This window comes from Trachemys scripta, chromosome 12, assembly GCF_013100865.1.
Source record: "Trachemys scripta elegans isolate TJP31775 chromosome 12, CAS_Tse_1.0, whole genome shotgun sequence".
Taxonomy (NCBI): domain Eukaryota; kingdom Metazoa; phylum Chordata; order Testudines; family Emydidae; genus Trachemys; species Trachemys scripta.
This window is the reverse complement of record NC_048309.1, coordinates 7378119-7401451: the sequence shown is the minus strand read 5'-3', so window position 1 is coordinate 7401451 and position 23333 is coordinate 7378119. Positions and strand designations below refer to the sequence as shown.

The following is a 23333-nucleotide window of genomic DNA, read 5'->3' as shown; positions in this document are numbered from 1 at the left end:
ACTTACTGCCCTGTGTTTTTGTGAGGATGGGTTAGTGTTTGTGCAGCACTGTGAAGAGCTAAGTATCATGAATATGACTACTAATAATTGTGACTAGCATTAACGAATGTTTAACAGTTGTTTTATCCTCTCTGAAAAACACCAAACTCAGGCTAACCCAAAGGGGGTGAAGGGGTTAACAGCTTTGGCTCCCCAGTTCCATGTAAATCAAAACTCAAAGAGTTTCACAGAAAACCTGATATATGCACACACATTGGAAGGTGCATCCAGGAAGTGAAGAGAAACTTCCAAGATGTGTTTTACAGGCACAGCTGCATTTCGATATGGTCATGGACCCCTTGGTTTTCACCTGGTGGGATGCTCTGAGAGAATCAGCATGCAGCTGTCCTTACTCCATTTCCAGGTGGTAATCCTATTGGCAGAGATCCTTGCAAACTGTCTGGAGTTTTAGAGTGTGCTCAGTGCACGCAGAGATGGGACTCTCCGGGATGCAGCGACAAAGCAATCTTTTGATTGTGCAATAACCATTATCAAATCCACAATGCCAGAGTAAAGCCAGTAGGTATGCAGTTGTGCATTTAATTTGCACGTGCAGTTATTGTGACTGTGCATGCAAACTGAAGAGCTCAATGTGCAAATGACGAGGCATATACTATGTCCTGATTTGTGCATATAAGCATGTTAACTCCAAGCACAAATTAGGTGTTCTTTTGGCATACAACTGTGCATCTAAACCTGGCCCATATTATTTAAGATGACCTCTATATGTGACTCTAAAGCCAAACCGTTGCCTTTCTTTTTAATTAAAGTTTTTCTCTTTCATAAAATAAAGAACAACACCTTTTCCCTGCTTTGGCTAAAGCTAAAAATTTGGCTCACAGATTTCAGAATCAGAAATCTTTGCTTTCATTGGGTCAATTATCTGCATTTTTAGATGATGATGATTAAGAATATTTATATTACAGTAGCTTAGTATTTTAGAAGGCTATAAATGCTTTTTTATATAATTAGCATTTTAAAAAGTCTATAAACATGCACTGTGTTTGCCTAATGTACTATAAAAGCTTCCAAAGGAGCTGTTATTACCTGACTAGTCACTTCACACATGCTTTGAGGAGGGATTTTTTTTTTTTATTCTTGTCTTTTTTCCAGTCTGCCATTAATAAAAGGAAGCAAACCATTAACAGCTTTGGAGCTGCAAGGAGAAGTAAAGAGGTTTGTAAATATTCCAAAGGAAATGTTTGCAACTTTTTACTAGGCTCTTTTGGATTCTCCACACACAACAGTATCAAAGAGACAAAATCAGTTAAGGTTCATACATTCAAAACTGCCAATCTCTGCTTCTTTTAAAGTTACATCTTGCATTTTGTTTAGAATGTTGCAACGTCTCACAAAGTCCTGAATATGTTCACTTTTACATTCTGCTATCTCACTGAAGCTTCTTTAGTTAAAGAAGTTTTAATGTGTGTACACACACACACACACACACATACACACACACACACACACGCACACACTGAAAGTGTTTGGTTCTTTTATAACTTACCGCAGCACAGTATATTGCACATTCAGGTCCGTATCTCTGGAGGCACTCTGTGCACACAACTCGCACCATTATCTATGCATGGAACAGATGTATGACCAGAACCGTATGAAAAGAGATGGTCTCATGCCACCAATTTTGGTTCTGGATCCAGATGTCAAACACCGTATCATTCAGGATGATTGGATCTGTGATTCTGGTTCTGTCCATTATACAAGAAGAGAAGGCCATGTGCAACTTCAGATCCTAATCAAGGTTTGGATTGTGTGCATTCCAAAAGTACATGTGTCTTTTGCTCTGAAGATTTGACTGGGGCCCACCTCCATTAAATAATTGCTGCAGTTCATGGCATGAGGGTGTGTTCTCAACCTCAGATGTCTGTTAGTGGTATGCCCACAGCTGATTCAAGCCAACAGATGGTATTACTGGGCCTCAGGTACCAAACAACCACTAATCTTCAAGAAAGCTCCACAACTTAGCTCTGCTCTTTTAGTGGAGAATACATGGAACTAATAGTAGATGGGCCTGCAAGTTTAGGATGGAGATCTGATTAAAGTCTCTCTCATGGAATTTTGTCTATTTTATGCTTCTGCAGTGGGCTGAAAACAGCAAGAGAACAACCTTTCTTGTCACTTGCGACACCTATCCTAGTTGTACAGAAATGAATGATATCAGGTGGCAAAAATGATCTGAGAGTTTACAAAACCTTATATCAGTTTGGGTTGGAGTTTTGGACAAAAATCTCTTTGGTTTCCTCTTTGGAGGAATGGCTTTTATTCATATAAGGCCATGACTGGGAAAACATCCTTTAGACCAGGGGTTCTCACAACAGTTTTTTTGGTGGCCTCAGAGTGCAGCCACCAACTCTTGCTGGTGGTTGCACTGACAATTTCCCCAAAAATACTTAATTAGCTTTAGGAAAAACAAACAAATATGAACATTCACATTTCCATATCATTGTAATTTATTTATGTAGGATTTTTTTTTTGCAGACTCAATAATAAAAATAATGTACACTTGTCTCTATTCTTTACTGAACCTAAACAGAATAGAAACACAAATAAGGTGCTTTGCACGGTCCGATTTTTTTTTCTTGTTATGTCTTGTGCTTTTGGGGTTTTTTTTTTGTTATTTTATTTTTTTTTAGACTTCCTAGTTACTAAGTCTCCTCTGAAAAGTGATATTAAGAAACATACAAATATCACTTGTCACAGCAGACTTACTCAGCCCTGGCAAGCCTAGGGATAAATTAAGCCCTGGATGGGGAGGTGGATATGGAGGCAGCAGGGGCCAGGGGTGATGGGGGAGAGTGACCTTGGGGCCAGAGCCCGCTATTGTATGGCAGGGATATGGAGCCTGAAGCCCCATGGCTGGAGCCTGCCACCTGCCATCCCAGGGCTGGAGCCTGACCCCACCAGCCTTGGGAAGGTGGGGAACTCACTGGCTGTCTGTTCCTCCAGCTTTTGTGTCTCCAGAGGTGGTCAGGGCCCAACCTCTGCTGGCGGCCCTGAGGGAGGGGGCCGCTGCTTTGCTGACCCCTCTCCTCCCCCTGCACCCTCCCCCAATCACTGCCCAGGAGGCTGTGACCACAAGAAAAGTCACTTGTGGCCGCATGCGGCCATGGTGGCCACATTTGAGAAACGTTGTTTTAGACCCAACTGGTCAGTGATATGCTGCCAGGCTGTGGATGCTACTATGTGATAATAGAAGAGGAAGGAGAAAGACAACAGATTTAGCTCCCTCACTCCCCTGTGTCCTAACAAACCCATGTGTTTTGGCCTAGTGGTTCTTGCTGTGCACGGCCCTGGACTGCCCATATCCTCTCTCCCTGGCAACTTCTCGAGAGGCACCAGGAGATGTCTACAGCTCACAGAGTTGTGTTGTATCCTCCTTTGGAAGGTCTACACTGGTTGTGCCCTGGGTATGTACTGGTTGTGCACTGGATATGTATGCCATACAGTTCCTATGATGCTTTTGAATCTTGTGTGCAGCTGGGGGCATCTAAAAATGTGTCTCCAAGTTCAAATCTACCCACAGACTATCGGTGTGCGTGTGTGTTTGTGTATGTGTTAAGGGGAGGATGGAGGGTTTGGGAATTCTTCTTCTCTGAGTATTGCTAGCAATTCTCAAGTTAAATGAGCACTCTGTTGAGACTGGTGAAACCTTTAATATACATGGAGAGAATTTAGACTTCTGGGGTCAGATCCTCACATCCTGCTGAGCTCTCTTTGACCAAGACCTGAGAGGAAAGGTGAGAGAAAGGTGCCTCTAAGCTACCTTTCTACTCTCCGAATCCTGTGGCTGGCTTGGGGGCAGGTCTGGCCCCTGGTATAACTTAGAGCAGCCTCTGGGATGTTCTACATTACATTGATAGTAGTGACTTCTGCCATCTCAGGATCATCAGGATACAGCATGCTATGGTCATGCTCCTTTCCTGCTTCCCCATATCTCTATCATGGGGAGCCTGGAAGCAGGTGGTGATGAACTGACTATACTGGCTTTATATCACACAGGGATATTCTAATGCCAGGGCAATACCTAGCTGCCCCATTAGGGCAGCTTTCAGGCTGGCAGCCAGAGGGTGGGCCATAGGGCCTAAGAGAAAGAGACAGGGGTCAGATGTGGTTTGTCAGCCACACATGTTAGTCTTGGCCTCTCTCCTATTATCTCACCTTTACGGCACAAGCCATTGAAGGCAATGAGGCTGCATTAATGTGACTTAGAGAAGAATTTGACCCTGTGTAGCTCATCACTCAAATTTTAACTAATAATTCATCTCTGTATGAAATGTGCTGGGTTCCTCAGGAAGAAATGCTTTTGAGCGTGATCCTGAGCATTACCAAGCATTGAAGTCAATAGGAATGGAGGTATGTTCAGGACCTCAGAGCAGATGTTCAGCACCTCATATCAGTTCAGGTGAGTGCAGGGTAGGTTAAAAGCTATCAGCTACCTACAAACACAACAGTCTCTGAATAGTATTTTCTTATAGCCTCTCATCAACAACATCAATTGAGGATATCTATTAGGATCAATAATATAAAGCGTTTACAATTGCTGCATAACTGTATGGGTTTCTGCTGCTTCTATTAAATGGGTTATTAAGCCATCTTTAAAGTTGTTAGATCGTTACGGGGTACTATTAATTGCATATATTTTTATTTACCTGTAGGTTAGAAATCTCCACTGATGCTATTATGATAATGAATAAAAGGTGGAGTAAGTCACCTGATCCTCATTCCCTTTTTCCAATGGCAGGATATGGGGCTTGACATTGCAAGGTGCCAAGCACTTCCTGCCTGGTGCCAGCCATCTCACTGCCATGGGAACTGAGGGAGTTCAGCGCCTTGCAGAATCGGGCCCATCATACTGCAGGTACAGGTACATTTCTGTTTTTTCATGGATGGTTTTCAGAATCATGGGTTCGACTCATGTGAGATGCTATCAAATTCAATTCCAAATCACACAACGGAGACTGATCCCATAGGAGCCTTTATGATCCATTCCGGGTGTGAAGAAGTGGCATGTCCTTTAGAGCCAAGTCTGAATTATACAGAGCTGCTAAGTGAAATGTAATTGTGCATGGGGGAAGTGGGAGGAGGAAGAGGATCATTAGATGAGTGAAAAGTCCAGATTTGGGGTTTTGCTTGCAAACAAACAAGGCAGATTCATTAGGAACAGGCAGAGTCACATTTATCATTATTTATGTTTTCTCCCCAAGGTGACCTGGTCCTATCCTCATATTGATCTTTTTTAAAAACTGGATCTTATAAGGGGCCCTGAAATCTCAGATCACCCACTTGCTTCCCTCACTTCAGGAGAGCAAGTCAATGCAACATGCTCACATTTTGTGTAAGTACCTCACCTTCAATTAACGAGGATGATGACTTTTCATTGGGGCCAAAAAACTAGCATGAACAAAAACCCTGAGAGATACCAGCTTGTTCAGTTATTACATGCATTAACAGGGCACCCTTTGTGGTTGACTTTCCCCGGCTTAAAGTTGAGCTTACTCACATTCCCCAACGTGAGGAACAGATAGTGCACGCTCCCCGGGGGCCAGCAGCCCGGAAAGGGTCAGAATGGAGAGAGACTCGGCCAGCCGGTGAAGTGCCTGGGATCTCACAGTCGGGGAGTCTGTCTTAATGTGGTGCTTTTGAATCACGGCTCTTCTCTCTTTAAGGTAAGAATCAATAGCCTTTCAACTTCTTTCCCCCACCTCCTCTTCCGGATAGGTTTCCACCAGGGAGGAAAAAAAGGAACCGAAGAAAGATAGGCAACCCCTCCCCCCCCAAACCCAACCAAAAACCCTGAGGGGAGACAAAGGTCTTTCGGAATGGACATGGTCTCTGTCTCTGTCTTTCAACAACAGCGCTTACCATACATAGTCTGGGCCTGGTGAAACCTTGGGACAGGCAGAGAGTGGTAAGATGAGATGGCTCTCTATTTGGCCTAGCTAAAAATAGCTGAGGGTAAAAAAAAAAAAAAAAAAAAAAAGGCAGAGTCAGGACCCTGCAGGACTAGTAGTCAATGGGCTGAGAGAAGTGATTGAACTCCAAATACTCCCTGCTCGGCCGTCTCCAGCTGACAGGCTATTTTTTGCCATGGTTGACTAAATATGGTCAGGGAGGCAATGGCATGAAAAGGGGCCACTTGCCTGGGAGTGCATGTTTCAGATGCTTAGCTGGGTATATAAGCACTGGAAAGGTGGACTCGTTTCCTGATCAGAGGTTTCCCCCCGCCCCCCCAGACTCTGTGCAGCAGCCCCCCCCTCTTTTTTTTTTGCATGCGTGCTCTTGGTTGCATCCTGACCTCTACCTCAGGCTGACCCTTTGGAGGGGCATGGGGGGGGGGAAGAGAAGAGAGGAAGGGCGGGAGATGGGAGACTTCTGCAGACACAGCCATTATGCATCAAGGTGTGCGGCAAGCTGAGCATGGAAGGTTGCCTCTCCTTAACTCCTGCTTCCACCTTCTATTCTGCCTGTGCTCTTCAGTGCTCTCTCTCTCTCTAGCGCTGTGTCTTAGCCTTAGCTGTAAGCTTTAAAGCTCTCCCTCCTTCCCTTCCCTCCCCCCCCACTAAGCCTGCGATGCAGCAGGAGGGATTGAGTTGTAGTGGTGCTTGTTGGAGGGGGTGTGTATGGGGGGGTTGCCTCATAATTTTTTTTCTCTCCAAGTGAGGGCTAATACTATTACGGGGCCTGCTCTCTTTTTCCCTTCCTGCATTAGAGATTGGCTCTAAGGAGAAGGCTGACGGCTGCAGCATGAAGCGCATTATTACCTTGTGATTCCATGACCCTCCTCTATGCATCCCTAACTCTCGAAAGCTGATTCAGCTTTCAGCTAGTGCTCTGGTGACTCCACTGCTGCAACAGAATCTTCTAACTGGTATGTCTTTTTTTCCCCCCCTCTCCTATCTGTCTCTCTTTTAACTGCACCAGCTCAGCTTGTTTTTAAACACTTTCCTGGCTAATGCAGGACTCGGTGCCCATCAAACTGGCCCAGGGACTTCAATGTGTGCCTCTGCTCTGTTGACTGTGTGTTTGTGTACAGAATGTGTGTTTTAATATGTGGGTGGGTTAGGAGACCTTTTTTTTCTTGTTCTGCTGTGGCATACTCCGCATTTTAAAAAAAAACAAACTGCAGCGCAAGCTAAAGCCCTGGACTAGAATAATCTGAACTGAAATGTCAGAACTTGGACATGCAATCATTTTGCAAGGTTAAACCAGCCTTTAAATGCCTAATACTGATATGGGCTGGCTAATGACACCTGGGGGAATTTTTTTTTTTTTTAATACCCAGTAGCTGCGAGCTGAAATAATACCAACAAGAGCAACGCTGAAATGTGTTTAAACTTACCCTAAGTTGCCATGATCTCAACACTGCGGTGATTAACCATTGAAATGCTGAGTAGCGAGTATTAATTACAGACATGTGGGTTATGGACAATCAGAAAAGGAAAGTCAGAGGAAGAGAAGTTATATTTTCACTGCAAGGAATTTAAAATGCAGGTTACACTTCATGTGCCAATTGACTATTCTTGCTTCTGAAGCAAAGAGCTGACTGTGGTCATTACATTTTTTCTTATAGTGGTGTATATATGCACACACCCATGCACACACATATAATGATAAATATCTATATATATATGCACAGTAGAGATATATTGCATAGTGTGTGTGTGTATATATATACTACATATACACATTATATAAATATATGTAATATGTAATATATATTATGTGAATACAATATATATTATATTTGTGTATATATAGTATGCCTATGTGTGTGTGTGTGTATTAGAGATTGAAGAATGTACAATCATGTGTAATTGTATAGTCAGAAATCCTTGATTTGTGCTGTCATTTTAATTGCTGGGTTTCTCCTGAACTGATGATATCGTCTATGCCTCAGACATTTTTTGGAAAGTGACTCAATTGAATCTAAACTGTTCAGAACGGATTGCGGGCGGGCTTGGCTGGAACTAACACAAACTTCCACCTCATTTCAACTTCCTTTCTCACTTCTCCCCACCGCCCCCATGAATAAAGACCTTCTCCTGCATCTCCCATTCTTTGCAGCTCCAAAAAGTTCGGTGCTGTCCAGCTGCAGACAGAATTCTGTAAAATGACTAGACAAGTACATAGAGTCTGAGGCAAAGGAGGAAAGCCCTGTGAGCATGAACACATGTCATCCCTCCCCCCCCTTCGTACTCTCCCCTCCCACATTTAACTTCACTTCCATTAGCTCAGGCTGTCTTCCTTGCTTTCATCAGCTCCTCATCTCTGCACTCCTCCTTTGTCAAATGACACCAACAATTTAGGATTTCCCTTTCCCAAGATTTGTATGCCCCCAATCAGCATGCAACATTTTCCACTCTGAATGAATCAACAGACAGTTAAACCAGCTCAGATGAGGGAGGGAAAGTTGGGTAACTGGAACACAACACGACCTGACGAAATGTAAAACAGGGGTGCGGATATTTTTTACTATGCCAAAAAAATTAAAAAGGGCATTTTTGGAAAACATGAATTTCCATGAAGACCCTGAAAGTGAATTAACAAAAATGAAATACACTTCCACCCAGGTGTTACTAGTATAAAACCAACTGCCACTTGCTGTCCTCAGCAAGACTGGATAAACTTGCCTTGACTTTTATAAGTCATTCGATAGGGGTTCTTTTCCTAATCTTTAGTTTTAAACCCATTACTTTTAAATACCTTATGCAAGATTCTCCTTATTATCCTTTAGTTGGTGTCCAATTCATCTTCAAAAGTTTGGGACTGTACAGGAGAGCATACATCAACATTTATTTAGGGAAAGCTAATGATATGTCGATTACAAATGTTTTAGAGGTCGAAGAAATTAAGTAACCATCCTTCTTCCCACACTTACATTTACTGTTGTTGGGACAAGGGAAAACAAAATTCAACTGAATGTCTCGGCCATGGAAAACTCTCCCTGAGTGTCTGATTTTTCCTGAAATCAGAGCAATCAGATGTTCATTCACACTATTGGTGTGTCTAATTCTCTCTCCTGCCTTAATTTCCCTGCAGTTGTGCATTCTGATAGTGTTACAGGTCCATCTCTATTTTCTTTAGTCCCAAAAGGTTGAAATTTGCCTTTAAATTAGACAAATAACAATAAGTGATAAGTCAAACAAACAAAAAGGAATCAAAAAAAGATGTTAAACAAAATCGGACTAAAGCACGTGAGCAGTGTAACACGGCAGGAGTAAAGTGACTTCCAGGGCTTCACAGTAATTAACCTTCCGAAACACTGGCATAGTGGGACCGCTCTGTTTCTTTTCGGTGGTGATAGAAGTTGACTGGGAACTGGGAAATATTTACTTCCCAGTTCACAGTTATATTCTAAAATGCAGTGGAAAAACATCGATACAATTAAGTATTCCAAAGTGCTTAGTTTGCCACTTGCTAAGTTTACTTAAACCCTCTTTAAAGGGTTCATTAGAAGACTGTGAGAAACGGTAAAATTCATTAACACTAAGGCAGCCATTCTGCATTTGCCTGTAAATTGGTATTGATCTGCCGGCTCGGGCTAGGGGTAGCAGTCAAATGAAGCAGGTGAGTGGACAAGCTAAGCATACCATTACAGCAATGCTGAATGAGCATTAAGCGCCCCGTGTGACCTCCTGGTTTGCTTGATGCCTAAAGCCTGCCCATAATAGTCTCGTATTCAGTACAATCATCATTTTCAGCACTGCCACTCGGACCACATTGTTAGGGGAGCTTTAAAGCTCAGAGTGGCTGTGAGGCAATGAGGGAGAAGAGCGAGAGAGAGAGAGAGAAAGAAAAAAAAAGAGACCGACTGACTAATGCAAACAGGAGAAAGAGCCATACACACACACACGCACCACGCATGCAGAGGAGTTGCTTGAGGAGTAACTTGCATACTTCCACTCTGGCCTATGCTTTCTGGCATCTACCTTTGGCTGCCCCATTCTGTTTTTTATTTTGCATATCTGCAGGTATGTTACAGGCATCTTCAGCTGTCATGGAGTTCAACTGGATGACATTTAAAAATTTTTTTTAAAGCCAACCCCCAAGCCCCAAAAGGCATGTCATTTCTTTCCGGGGTTTCGTATCTGCAAGGTAGTGTTTCCCTTACAATGACCTGCAAAGGAAAAATCTCTGGAGTCTCTAGGTAAGATCCTTTCTTCTTCTTATGTTTTAACCCCAACTAATTGATAAAAGCAATTCTTTGTCTGTAACTGATGACTTTTCTAACCCTGGCGAATGGAACAGGCAAGCTTGGTGTTGATTTGTAAGTTATCTACCAGACATCTGATTTTTTTTGGGTGGTATATACCCCAAATTGGCTGCGGTTGTTTCTAAATCCTGGGATGGAAACAATTCAGGGTTTTTTTTCTAGTGGCTTTGGAGAAAAAAGAAAAGAAATCCCTCCAGTAAGAGATATATATATATAGAGAGAGATTTCTCTGATTTTTTTTCGTAGTTGAAAGTTTCGGATTTCAAATGAAATATCTACTTTTCAGGTGAACTGGATGGGATTTCTGTTTTCTTTTGCTTCCCCCCACAGCCCCCCATCCCATTTATGTGAAAATGAAGCATTGTCAGGGGCAAATTGCCAGATTGCTCAGACTTTTTGTCCAATGTAGTGTCCATTTCTATTCTCGGTGACAAAAAAATCAGAAACCTGCAGAGGAGCAGCTATGGATGATCGGAGATTAGTCTGAGGTGGGGAAAGTGTGCGTGTGTGTTGCTGGAGGAAAGAGAAACTCTGCTATTTTAAATTGAGCCTTAACTGAACACTCTTGGGATGTGAATTCTGAATCAGCGCTATTTTCTCCTGTGAACATATAAATGCACATATTGAAACTACCTGCTTGAGAGACATACTTCTTTATATGCCCATATGAACCTGGCAAGCTATGGAATGTAAAGAAGTATGTATTTCAGGTGGGGATCATTCTCAGTGGAGCAATGTGTGACCCAATGTAAAAAAAGGGAGAAGGACAGACAGAAATTTGTTTAAATGCCTGACATGGCAGACTGACCGGGGAGTCTATTGATGATCTTGTTCCAGTGCGTGTATTGTTCTGTCACTTTGCCTGTGTCAGCAGGTGGAAATGCTCATCAGGACATTAAATATTCAATATGCTGACTGCGGCATGGGCTTTGAAAGGCAACGCCAGAAGAAAGCTTGCTGTCCACTTGTGTTTTTTAACAAGGGTAGAGGCCAACTGCTCTTTTTTATTTGTTTGTACCTCCCCCCCCCCACCTCAAAAAAAGTAGACTAGATGCCAGCAAAGCAGACTGAGCTTGAAATTGAGAAAAGAGAGAAAGGGATTGGATAGGAGAATAGAGGGGACAGAGAGAGAGAGAGAGAGAGAATACAATGATTCTGCCTTAGCAGTGCAGTATTTTAGCTCTAAATTAATGTACAAACTAAGTTCTCATGTTTAAAAGCAGTGCGAAAAGATATCCTAATCGTCTTTATGATGAATTCAATTAACAGCCATCAAAACAATTTAAACGTAGCTAAAGCACAAGCAGCCCTAAATATGTGCATATATTTCCCCCAAAAGAATAATAAAATTAGCAGGCTTGAATTCGGGAAGTCTTATTAGGCTTTTAAACATTTTTTTTTTACACTGTACAACAAAATGCATTTGGTTATTTTTCTGCTCTTCTGAAATAATGGTTTAAGAAGTGAATCAGGACGAAAGAAAATAGCGCTATATATTGGATATTGGACATATGTAGAAGTAATCCCTTATTTGTTTAGCGATTTCATTCGAAAAGTATCCTCGCACTTCCCAACCCAACCCGCCTCCCCACAAAAGTGCCTAACGCAGATTTTTTGTTTTGTTTTAAACTTCATCAAAAGTATTTTTCCTCCCCCAAAGTTAACCAAATCTCAACTAGTGGTGCTATCGGAAATTAACCTGAAACATTTTGCTTTAATAGAATGATTTGCCTGCTGGTTAACACCACCTTCGATTCGCTTTACTGCTAACATCTCCTTTGATAGAGTCCTGGCAACTTGCTATCCATAGGCTGGGGGTGGTCAAGCAACCAACCAACAGACATTTGGTTTTGGAATTAGTAGAGTGTTGCATGTTCTAATGGCCCAGAAGAGTGAGCGAGATACTGAATTTGGATTTTGCAAAAGTCCTTATTCTATTCAAGGCAAGCACCATTGTCACTTGTTATATGTATGCTAAAGGGGATTTAACTATAAGCAGGAGTTCATGAATAACTGGTTAGAAAAGGCAGGCTGCATACCACTGAGGTTTTATACCATATATTATTCAGTAGATATTAATTTTTTTTAAATAGTAAATGCTATAGAAAGGCAGAAAGGGTTTAACTGTAGCTGACTAAGACAAGTGAAAATCTTTTTATTGACAAAGTTTCCTTAAAAAAAAAAGACTTTACACTGAATGAAAGTGAAACTGAGCTAACTTAATTTCCACCGTGTAGGGCTGAGATACATGTAAGGGACCAGAAAGAGCCCCTGTTATAGTTCAAAGGGGTGTGGTCCTTCTGGCCTTGGTATTTTTTTAAATCATGTGATCTTTGCTCTTTAGGAGAATCCCACTCCTGACAGGCCCTTGGGAGCCTGCAACAGGTGCAAGTCCCCACAATAAACTGTTATGGTTTTTCTGCCAGAAGGGATGACCTTTTGGCATGAATGACAGATTCCCTGTATGGGGAGGGGGAGTGAGGAGACTCATGTTCTTCACCTGCTGATATGCATTTCGCTAGGGGCCCCCAAGCTGCTTAACCAGCCGTGTTTTAAAAACGTATTTCCCTTGTTGCAGTAGATGTGGGGAGGAGCCCATCATTCCCCAAACACCAAATCATTTAGTAAGCAGGGAAGCAATGTCCTGACAAAGTTTGCCTAGTCTGCAATTCCACCAACGAAGGCACCGGCCACTGGTGGAATTACACGGGGAAGACATCCGAACCCGCTAAGCCATCTCACAGAGGCAACAGCTCCTTCCCCAGACGAAGTCCATGTTTGACATTAAAGAGGTTGTGTTTAAATAAAGAGACGAGGTGTGATGAGGTAATCTCTTTTATTGGACCAACAGAAGTTGGTCCAATAAAAGAGATTACCTCATCCACCTCGTGTCTCTAATATCCTGGGACTGACGCAGCTACAACGACACTGCATGTTTAAATAAAAGCACTCGTGTTATGAAAATATATTTAACTGAGCAGTAAAACTACAGATCATAGGCTTGGTTGCAGCTTCCCCTTATTGTAAATCACCTACATTAGCCTGATCCACGGAATTAAAAATGAGAGAGATTCTCAGTGTCACAGATAGAAAACAAATTTTACCTTTTTGTTGCTACCATTTTCCTCCCAGCTCAGGTTTCACTAAAACTTTTCCGATGCTTAGTGTTGCTCTTGTGCTTAGGGACACTGGTTCTGATTTACAATAGGTACCTGCATTCCTAATACCATTTTTACCTACTTTTTCCCTCTTTAAATTAATAGGCTTGTTAATCCTATGGAATTACTAATATTAGGAAGTAACTAAGCATTCAGATTTATTTTTATGTAAATATTTTGGAAGCTATAATTTTAAGCGACGTCTTTGCGGTATTTTAATATCTTGGCAGAAGGAAAATGAGTGGAGGGGAGATAAAGGCATGGGGTGATGTGCTTTAAGGAGCAGCATACGGTAGAGTATTGCTCAGCGATGAGGCCTTCTGCTGTAGCTCTGCTAAATGCCCAAATCTGGATCTTAATTTTGCTGACGTCCATTACAATTCCCTCTTGTCCCCACTTGATTCCCTGTAACAATGCAAATGACCTTTGCAGTCCCTTCTAACCCTTTGATTCTATGATTCCATCTCTGTGCTTCTTAACACAGCCTCATGGAGAGCACACGAGAATGAAAAGCATATGGTACTGAGTGAACATCAAAAGTTGAGCTCCGGTCCTGTGCCCATCCAAGTTAAAGGAAGGGGGAGCCTGCCATCAACTTCAGTGGGAGACGGATTGGGCCCCAGGTCCTTGTAAAAACATTAGGCTACTCTCACTGCCTGGTTGATAGTTCTTTCTTTAATTAAAATTGTAACAGTCCCCATCCCTGCAGAACTCATCAATTGAAATGAAGATTCACGTTATTTCCATTTTGTTCTCTATACAAGAGAGATTTGTTCCCGTTTTTCCAGTCCAATCTAAGTTTGTTCCTAAGAATCCCTCCGCAGTTCATGTTAGGCAAGTAATTCTATGGGAACCAGTTGGGAAATTCAGGTGCTGTCATCCAAATAGCAAATTGAGGATTGTGAAATGCCAGTTGTGGAAACAGTAGCTTTGAGAATTATAAAAGCCGTAAATCCAGTGGACCAAATTAGTTAAAATTTTCCTATACTATGCCTCACAAAATCCAGCCATTTTAGAAATGAATTTTCCGCATGTAAGCGAAACCATCCCCGGGTATAAAATGGCTATTTTGCACACACTCAAGAGAGCACAAGGACGATTTGTGACGTACAATTTTCCCAGTGGGTGTTTAGGTTTTGTTTGTTTGTTCATGTTGATGGCAAGTGATTATAATTATTATTATTTTATATATTTAGAGCAGGTGGCCAAATAAATTTCAGTACCCCCTTCTAAAAAAAGTCTGTTTGCAATTCAAGTTTAATAGTGCTTTCATCAAGCGCAATAAAGCATTTTATTGCACAAGTATTTCAAAGCATGTGCTGGCCCTGGTAAAAGCATTAGTAAAGGGGTGCATCAGCAATCTCATTTAAAACTGTCGACCCAATGTGAAAAATGGTGCGTTGAAGAATAAACTGCTATTAAGCATGATTAGATTGACCTGCAGGACAGATATTTTAGCTGCTGCAGCACAAGTCGATCAAAGTGAGCATAGCTTGGATTGCAAATTTTTTTTTTAATGCCCTAAATTAAAAATGAAAGAGCCTTAGAATATTTAGGACCAGAGCGTGACTTTGGGGATGAGATTTGTGCATTTGATTCAAAGGTTTTTTGCAAGGCGGGAGAGGGGGAAATGTATTAATTGCTGCCACTTTAGCATAAATTGAAAGTATGTTACTCAGATCAACCAATCAAAAAAGAAATTGTGCTGACTCAGGGTTTGGACTAGTCTGCACGTCTGATTGCAGAAAAGATCAGTACTGCACTGCAGTATCTCTCCCTTCCTTTGACACCAGCCTAGCTGGGCAGGGCTTCCCTTGTGTTTCCCAGGACTGGTTTAGGCCCAGAGCAAGAGAAGGCCCTGGAAAGAAAGAAAGAAAGAAAGAAACCTTTGTGAGCCCCAAGCTGATAATTACTCTTTTCGGTCAGTTAGCAGGACCTCCCATCATAAGTTTGAGGACAAATGCAAATGGCATGAATTGCTTAGGATATATTTTTAAAAAAATAGTTCCACCACATCATGTATCTAATAGTGACTGAGGGTGCTCTGTCAGGATAAATATATTTGCTTATTGTTTGATCCCCCTGAAAGCTTAGAACTGCCTTTTAAATACACCAGTTGCTGTTCCCTTTTAGTGAATGATAGTAGGGTTAATCTTTGCAGCCTGGTATTGCAGTGGTTCTCAAAGTGGACAGCTACATTTAAAAAAAGTATTTCCATTGGACTGTACAAGGTTATTGATAGAGAAATGGAGTCTAGTGGTTAATGGAGGGTGCTGGAAATCTAGAAGTCTTGACTTTATCATCGACTCTGACACACTCATGTGTGTGGTCTTTGTCAAGTCATTTAAAACTCTCTGCCTCGGTTTCCCCATCTGCAAAACAAGGTGAATAATATTTATGCACTTATCTCTGTAGAATTGTTGAAGTTTTATTCAGATAATGGGCCAAATTCATTCGTGGGTCTAAACACCATCTGAGTTAATCTCAATACTAGAGAGACAAGGTTGTCTCTTTCATCAACAGAAGTTGGTCCAATAAAAGATATTATTTCACCCACCTTCTCTCTCTAGTATTGAGCTGGTATTTTAAGCACTTAACTAGCAATGGATCAAACTTGCCCTTGATATAAATTCATTAACTCAGATGGTGTTTAGACCCACGAATGAATTTGGCCCATTATCTAAATATCTCCCATTATTTTTTATTTTGGGACCGACATGGTTACAACAACACTGCATAGCTAAATACTAAGTATTATTATGTAAAATATCATTCACTGCTACTGCAAACCCATGCACACAAACGTAGCCACAATATATATGATATACTGACATGTTTCAGTTTACCATTGCACTGTGTATTAAACAGAGAGTGAAATCCTGGCTCCACCTAAAATCAATGGCAAAACTCCCATCGACTTCAGTGGAGTCAAGATTTTATCCAGAGTAGCATTAGCCATATACAGGCATTCCAGGACAATAGGCTTTTTAAAGATAAGCCCAAACCCTAGTCTGTAGTGATTTTACAAAGCCATTTATGGGACATCTGACTCACTTCTACCTGTACTAACCACATCTAGCTGGTGTAGTGCATGTGTCACCCACACACCTCCCGGGTGTGGTGTTCTGTCCCATCTAGTGGCACTGAGACCACGTAAGAGAGAAAGAGATTAATGAGTCTGCTCTACAGCCTTAGCTAACAGCCAGTTGGCTTTTGGCTCATGCACTAAGCGCCAGAGGTCCCCGGTTTGATCCTGCTCTCAGCTCCAGAGGTCCCTGGTTCGATCCCGCCCACAGTCTGTTGGTGTTACACAGGCATGAAGCCTGGCATGGCTCCTAGAAATGGCTCAGCATGCATAGGAAGGAGAGTAGGCCCAACATAGCCTGGGTTGTTCAAAATGATCCAAAGAGTCGGGTGTGACTTTAGTGTCTAATGGAAGAATTCCATTGCTGCAGGAGAAAGAGAACGCAAGGAGCCAACGCTGACTTCGCTGAGCAGTTCAGAGAGTGAGCAACGGTTTTTGTCATGAAGCTTATGCACTTGGAGTTGTGCCGCCTTATCTGTCCCCAGTTTTCAGACTCTCAAGGGCCTCTTGCCAGTTTGTGTGCAACAGAGCAACGAGGCTTTTGTCCTGTGATTTTTCTGAAGCTAAGGAGTCTGTGTAATGCAAGTGCTTTCTTTCCATGGCCTTGCAGCACATAACTTCTAGGGTGTTTATACTGTACAGATATAGATGCATATGCAGATCAATTCACATCTTCTTTTATCTTGCATTCAATCTAAAGATATGTTGTTTCAAATAGCATACTTTTAAAAGGTTTTTTGTAAGTCCTATTAAATCTAATCTACAATTTCAGCCCTATCTTTAGCAGTATTAATTATGTAGAGCTTCAACACCCACTCCAATATGTACACGTATGGTAAGTATATACACACAGTAAATAACAGATGTGTATTGTGTATGTAATTTTTATACATATGCACAAATGGAGCCGATGCAGAGAACAAATGTATTTTTAATAATGAAGGAATTACTATTTTCAAGGGGAACTCAACAGCAGAAGTTTTCAGCAATCAGATCATTCACCAACAGCGTTCTGAAGGAAGGGGATACATAATATTTTGTCAGGCCAATTGACATCCTGAACAGATGCAGGGCTTTTTATTGTTGTTGAGGGTTTTTTTTTTAATAAAGCACGGTGCTGTGTTTGCAAGTTGTTCACCATGCCCAGATATGGCCAGTATTTGAAAGTGTGCCGCTATCTAAAAAAGCCCAGAGGCCATCTGATGAGTCCAAGGGGACTACAGAACAGCTGATATAAATAGTCCTCATTCTCAGCTGCCCTTCTGGTGAAACTGTATTCAGATGTCATCTGGGCAGTCAAGTAGTGCAGGCCTCCTCGTGATAACCAAACGCAGACGTGCAATGCGATCAGTGATCAAACAGCTGTAAGAACACGAGCCACTCCTGCGAAGGCCTTACATAGGCAAGTAAAACACAGGCATTTCAGGAGTCGGCTAATGCGACAGGAGCAGGAATCTGGTGACCTAACAGCAACCAAGAATAAAGTTCATTTTGAAGGCTAGGACACCAACTGTCAATCTCAAAAAGTCACTCTTTCTACTTTGGAGGCATGACTTTGCCTTTCCCTTTTTAGCCCATTGAGTTTAAATTAAACTTGCAGGGAGAGAGCAAGAGACAACCCTCACACAGCAGAAACTGAAACAGTGCAAGTGATTACTGAAGTAAACAAAATAAGGCATTTGATCCCATTAAGAGGTCCAGTCCTGCTCCCTTTGAAGTCTGTGGGAGTTTTGAATTAAATCTTAAATTTAGTCCTGGTAAGCAACATTTTTAAACTCCCCATCCCAAAGAAGAAATAATAAATAAATAAATAAGTAATAACAGCAATAATAATCTAGAGGCATCCAATTGATCAAGATAAATGGAAAATAATGAATAGCACTTGTGGATTTGATTTATAGTATAGTCATGTCTAGATATAGATATATACAGTATGTAAGTATGAGACAGACAGATTGCTTTGTATAAATCTAGGCAGTAGGGGCCTTAACCAGGTCATCAAAGGAAGCACTGACTTTTGCTTGAATGGGACTCGGATTGGAGTCCATAGCCTGTTTGAATGGAATGAGGGACATGGAATTTACGTGGCTACACAGAGGGCTGGCTAAGAGGGTGAGATTTTTATGTAGATGATGCATTTGAGAGACACAACTGAAATGTTCGTCAGTCTGTTCATGAGTAATTCTGTTGAAGGATGAGCTTGGGGAATGTAAAGGCAGAATAAGTTGGGGGAGGAGGAGTAAGATTTCTTACCCTTCTTTTGTTTAGACTATATAATTATTTCAATGATATAACCAGCAAAGAATATCATGCTCTTGTTTTCGATCTGAAATATTTAGCACATGAAAAAAGACGGTCAGAGAATGCATTGATGAAGATATACCAAAATTAACACCTCTCAGTAGCACACATTGCATAACCCTAAGCGGTCAGTAAGGGAAAGAAAAAAATAAATCCCTGAATACCCTTTAGATGTGAAATGGTATTTTCTTATCTAGGAATGTGTTAGTTATTAATTTAATACACAGTGTTTGTCCCTTCTCTTTTTCTTCATTGGTGTCAGGGCTCTGATGCACTTGTGAGCAGAAACATATTTCTTTCTCTAAATGAAACCAGGTTTTTACTGAAGTCCTAAGACACAAAAAAATCTATCTTGCCATTTCTGCAAAGAACAGCAAAAGTAGCCCTCGCCTGGCTGTTTTCCCCGCACTCTGTCCCCCATGTTCTTTTGGTCTATTTGAAACCGAATTTATTCCTAGGAAAGCCCCCATCAATTTCCTTTACTCGTTTGGTGACAAGTTTATTAAAAACCCGGGCAACTGTGTATTAAACTTTTATCAGTGTTGCGAAAGAATGCATTCTTTGACTAGTTATGGATTGAGCCTGAGCATTTCTTGTGCCATACTTTGGCTGAGTCAGCACAGTAAACACAAGCTACTATCTATTTTTTTTTCTGACGAGCCCTTTCTTAAACGACGTAAGTAACAGTGTCTGATGATGGTAAACAGATTAGAGGGTGGGATAAATGCAGACATATTTCCTTGATGGGCTGTGATTCTTTGCTGTTTATGTGAATAATTCACTAAAAATTGGAATTAAACATCCATTTCTCAGTGAATCATCACTTCCTGGGAATTGAGGCAACTCTGTTGGGACAAGAAACATGAGGTTATTTATATGTTTAAACAATAAATGCAAACAAGTCAAATGATAATCGTAATACCCCATGATATCTGAACTGGGTCTCTATTAAATGTATTAGTAATGCAGTGAAACTTCTTAGACCAATTTTACCAGGTTTGGCTTGATATCTCTTGTCTATGGGTGTACTGTAATGTTATGGGCATAGCTGCATGATATAGGAACTTTGCTCATTTACTTTAGTCATAAGATTAACAGAGGAAGGACCCAATATGTTGCACAAACAGTGTTAAAAATAAACTAGAATCAAATAACCTAGTTTCTGTTTGGTCATGCAACCGAGCTTTTAAATGTTGAAAGAGCCTTGAAAAATAGTTGATATGAAGGTTTTTGAACTGACAAAACAAAAGACATGAGGAAAAGAAGTAAGTGTATAGTTTAAAACCAGAATTTTTGAACCAACAAACAATCCCTCTGATCTCACAAACAGCATATTTCTTTACCTGTGACAGCGTTCAAGGATTTTTCAGTTCTTAAACAGGTTTGCTGGAATAATTTGTCAAGTGTAACAGGGAGTTTTCTGTGTGGCGGAGAATCATTTGTCACAACACACAGTAGTGCACCAAAGCAATCCTAAAAGCTCTGTGCAACTCCATAATTAGATGAGAGTTAACATATGTGTATTAGATAGATCGTCATTCATGTTATAGGATACATCAGAACAGGGGACTGCCAATATTGTGCTGTGCATAAAGTAGGCAGTGCGTATTCTGGGCAAATACATCTTACTCTGGGAGTTTATCTACATCACCATTTGCTCCAATTATAACTAATTGGACACATATTGCATTTTCATAGCATCTAATTTTCTATTGATTTTAACAGGACTGCTGGTGTTTTGTAGTATACAGCCGTATGTGGTATCAGTGGTTGTTTAAAAATGCTGAATACACTGCCCTGGATAGGATTACGCAATCAGCAGATATTTTAAAACCTCTTTAATTGTTTGGTTCATAAAATGCACCAACTGTATTAGGACCAGCTTCGTTCTCTTTTAGTACCCTAGAATAGTATTGCAATTGCAGAATCCAACAGATGCAGCTTCAGGAAACTCATACATATTGCTGCATTTCAGATCAATGACTTCAGAGTTTTCTCCATTACATTTCTAGGGTCTACGTATTTAGGCACCAGAACACCTCAGAGAAATATGACCATTGTAGAAGGGGCACTGCTGCTACTCTCTCTCTTACATTAGAGATGTATCTGAAACATAGCATTTGCATCAAATCCAGACTGTGAACTCCTTGCATTTTTTGGGTGGATTAGCTCTGTGTATGAATTTGCCCCTTTCCTTACACTGGGCTCTGTAGCAAAACTTGGATCTAGATCTGGATATTCAGATGCAAGATTTTGATTCAGGCCTATCTCTGTCTTAAACATTAATAAGAGACAAACTGGCTAATATTTTTTCCATAGTAGGTTTTGTTTGCTTTATTCTTCATGGTGCAAATTGATATATACCATAGTAACAAGGTGTAACATCCAAATAAACGTGGACTCTCAAATTATCAATTGCATTTAAGCAAATAACCACTGCAGCAGGATTGAAACAATTGTCCTCTGTTTAGCATCATTGCAGAAATATGATTTTAAAGTTCTCTCTAGCCCAAAGAATAGAGAAGGAAGGGAGGTGGCATCTCAGCAAAGTATTGTCAGTGTTGTACATTTTTACCTTAGAGGCACAAAACAAGCTTGGAGCATGTTTGTATATTGGTATTAATTACTGAGACATAGAGCAGTTAGGGGGAGGGATCGCTCAGTGGTTTGAGCATTGGGCTGCTAACCCCAAGGCTGTGAGCTCAATCCTTGAGGGGGCCATTTAGGGATCTGGGGCAAAAATCTGTCAGGGATGGTACTTGGTCCTGCTGTGAAGGCAGGGGACTGGATTTGATGACCTTTCAAGGTCCCTTCTAGATCTATGGGTTATATAATTATCTCCATATAATAAAAATTGACAGTGATTGTGTTTTGGAGATACAATGTTAAACATGGGGTTGTGGTAAGTTTGTTCTTGCTTTGCTGTCTTTGTTAGCCACAAATAGAAACCTCATTGTGTTTGTGGGAGACAGGTGAGTTCTACAGAGATGTGTAAGTTAAATATACATATTATTAACTTCAGGTAATAGTCTTGGTTTGAAAGACTCCGTAGCAAGTGAGATGTCTGCAACTACTCTAGTCCCCCCAAGTGCTTTTTAATAAGTTCAAATAAAATCTAAGCAGAAGATGCATGTGCCCTGTCTGTGCTGTACTTTTGGGGGTTGTATACTCACATTTTAAAAAGAGATGTTAAGAAAATGCAGTACAATCTTTCTATTATATGTGATTTAAATCTATTATAATATGATTAATATTTGACAACTGTAAGGAAAAAATAACTAGTTAGTTTATAGTTTATGGCTTGCAAATTACACTTTGTGCAGAATACAGCAACTGGGGCATTGATTTAAACATCCTTGCACAGATACAATGCAATCAAATTGAATCATCTGCAGTAGAGGTATGGGCCCTTTGGTGAAAAACCAACAAAGTGAGAGATAAGAGGCTCTCTGTGTTATCAAAGGGCATTTCATTTTTGGGAAATTCCTTCAGATTTAGCAACATTTGGATGGAAATCAAATAACACATTAACTTGTGGGAGAGAAAAAAACCTTCTAAGGCTAATTACTAAGGGGATGTGCACTTCATTAAGATAAAGCTGTAGAAAATCAATGTTCTGTATTGTTGTTTTTTCCTTTTGATTGGATTTTAGAATGATAAATTGTTAATGCATTTGATCTAAAAATGATTTGTGTATTCAGATGAAGACCAACAGTACTTTGTCTCATTTGGCCTTTTAGCTTGTAATGAGCATGGCTTTGAGGGGCGTTCATTTTTCAAAAGGGGTTTAGACTGGACTATCCAGTAGTGTAGCCAGGCTCACTCCTAGAGTCAGAAGGATGGCCCCAGTACAATGGTTCAATGCAGGCTAATTCTATTGCATGTCGAATCTTCTGCTTCATTAGGAATATTGACAATTTGTGATAAATTCTTGAGCTTCCCTGTGCTGTCTATAACACATCTGTATTAGACTATCGAGACAAAGGCAGAAAGCTCTTCAAGATAGAAGATCTTTTTGTATTACCTCCTGGTGACACTCACCTCAGTATCAAAGGTTCTGTAACCTGGTACATTTGTGTACCCTCCTGAGCATAAGTTTTAGCAGAGGAGCCAATGTCTGGGATAACAATAAAAGGGATGCGTGAGCCAGCGCTGCAGCTCTTCTCTAATGGCTGCTTTCAGATAACATTCCCATAACATCAGTGGAACGTCAGGGCGGACCGGGTCCAGCCAGTAGCACAGCATGTCTTAAATGCGCTGCTGTCAACAGCTCACACAGTTTGTTGCATGCTGAAACATAATGCCCGTGCCTGTCACGATTTAGGTTGCATGCTCCTTGAAGCATTGTTAACTGAAGGCATTTCCTCCCCACTCTACCACCAGTAAATAATTCCTTTCCCCCCCACTACAATTAGCCAAAGGATGAGTTTAATTCTTCCATGTCTTCTCTGTCTACGTTTATTTAGTTCCTTGACTTGATTATCTCTTAAAATGGTTCCTAGAGATAACTTGATTTAAT

At 41.0% G+C, this 23333-nt stretch overlaps 2 long non-coding RNA genes across 19 annotated transcripts in view; one reads left to right on the top strand and one right to left on the bottom strand.

Annotated features, from left to right (window-relative positions):
• Positions 1-5784, bottom strand: part of LOC117886351 — a 54519-nt gene extending 48735 nt beyond the window's left edge. Inside the window, exon 1 of the long non-coding RNA XR_004647934.1 lies at positions 5558-5784. This is a non-coding gene — a long non-coding RNA (uncharacterized LOC117886351). The remainder of the gene's footprint in view (positions 1-5557) is intronic.
• The window catches only part of LOC117886349, a 100540-nt gene continuing 82783 nt past the window's right edge, over positions 5577-23333 (top strand). For 14 of the 18 annotated variants that reach the window (XR_004647930.1, XR_004647929.1, XR_004647928.1 and 11 more), the window contains exons 1-3: positions 6285-6573; positions 6767-6925; positions 10029-10204. This is a non-coding gene — a long non-coding RNA (uncharacterized LOC117886349). Of the gene's footprint in view, positions 5724-5881; positions 5966-6284; positions 6574-6766; positions 6926-10028; positions 10205-23333 lie in introns of those variants that run through there. The other 4 variants (XR_004647924.1, XR_004647926.1, XR_004647919.1 and 1 more) reach the window with 4 other exon arrangements.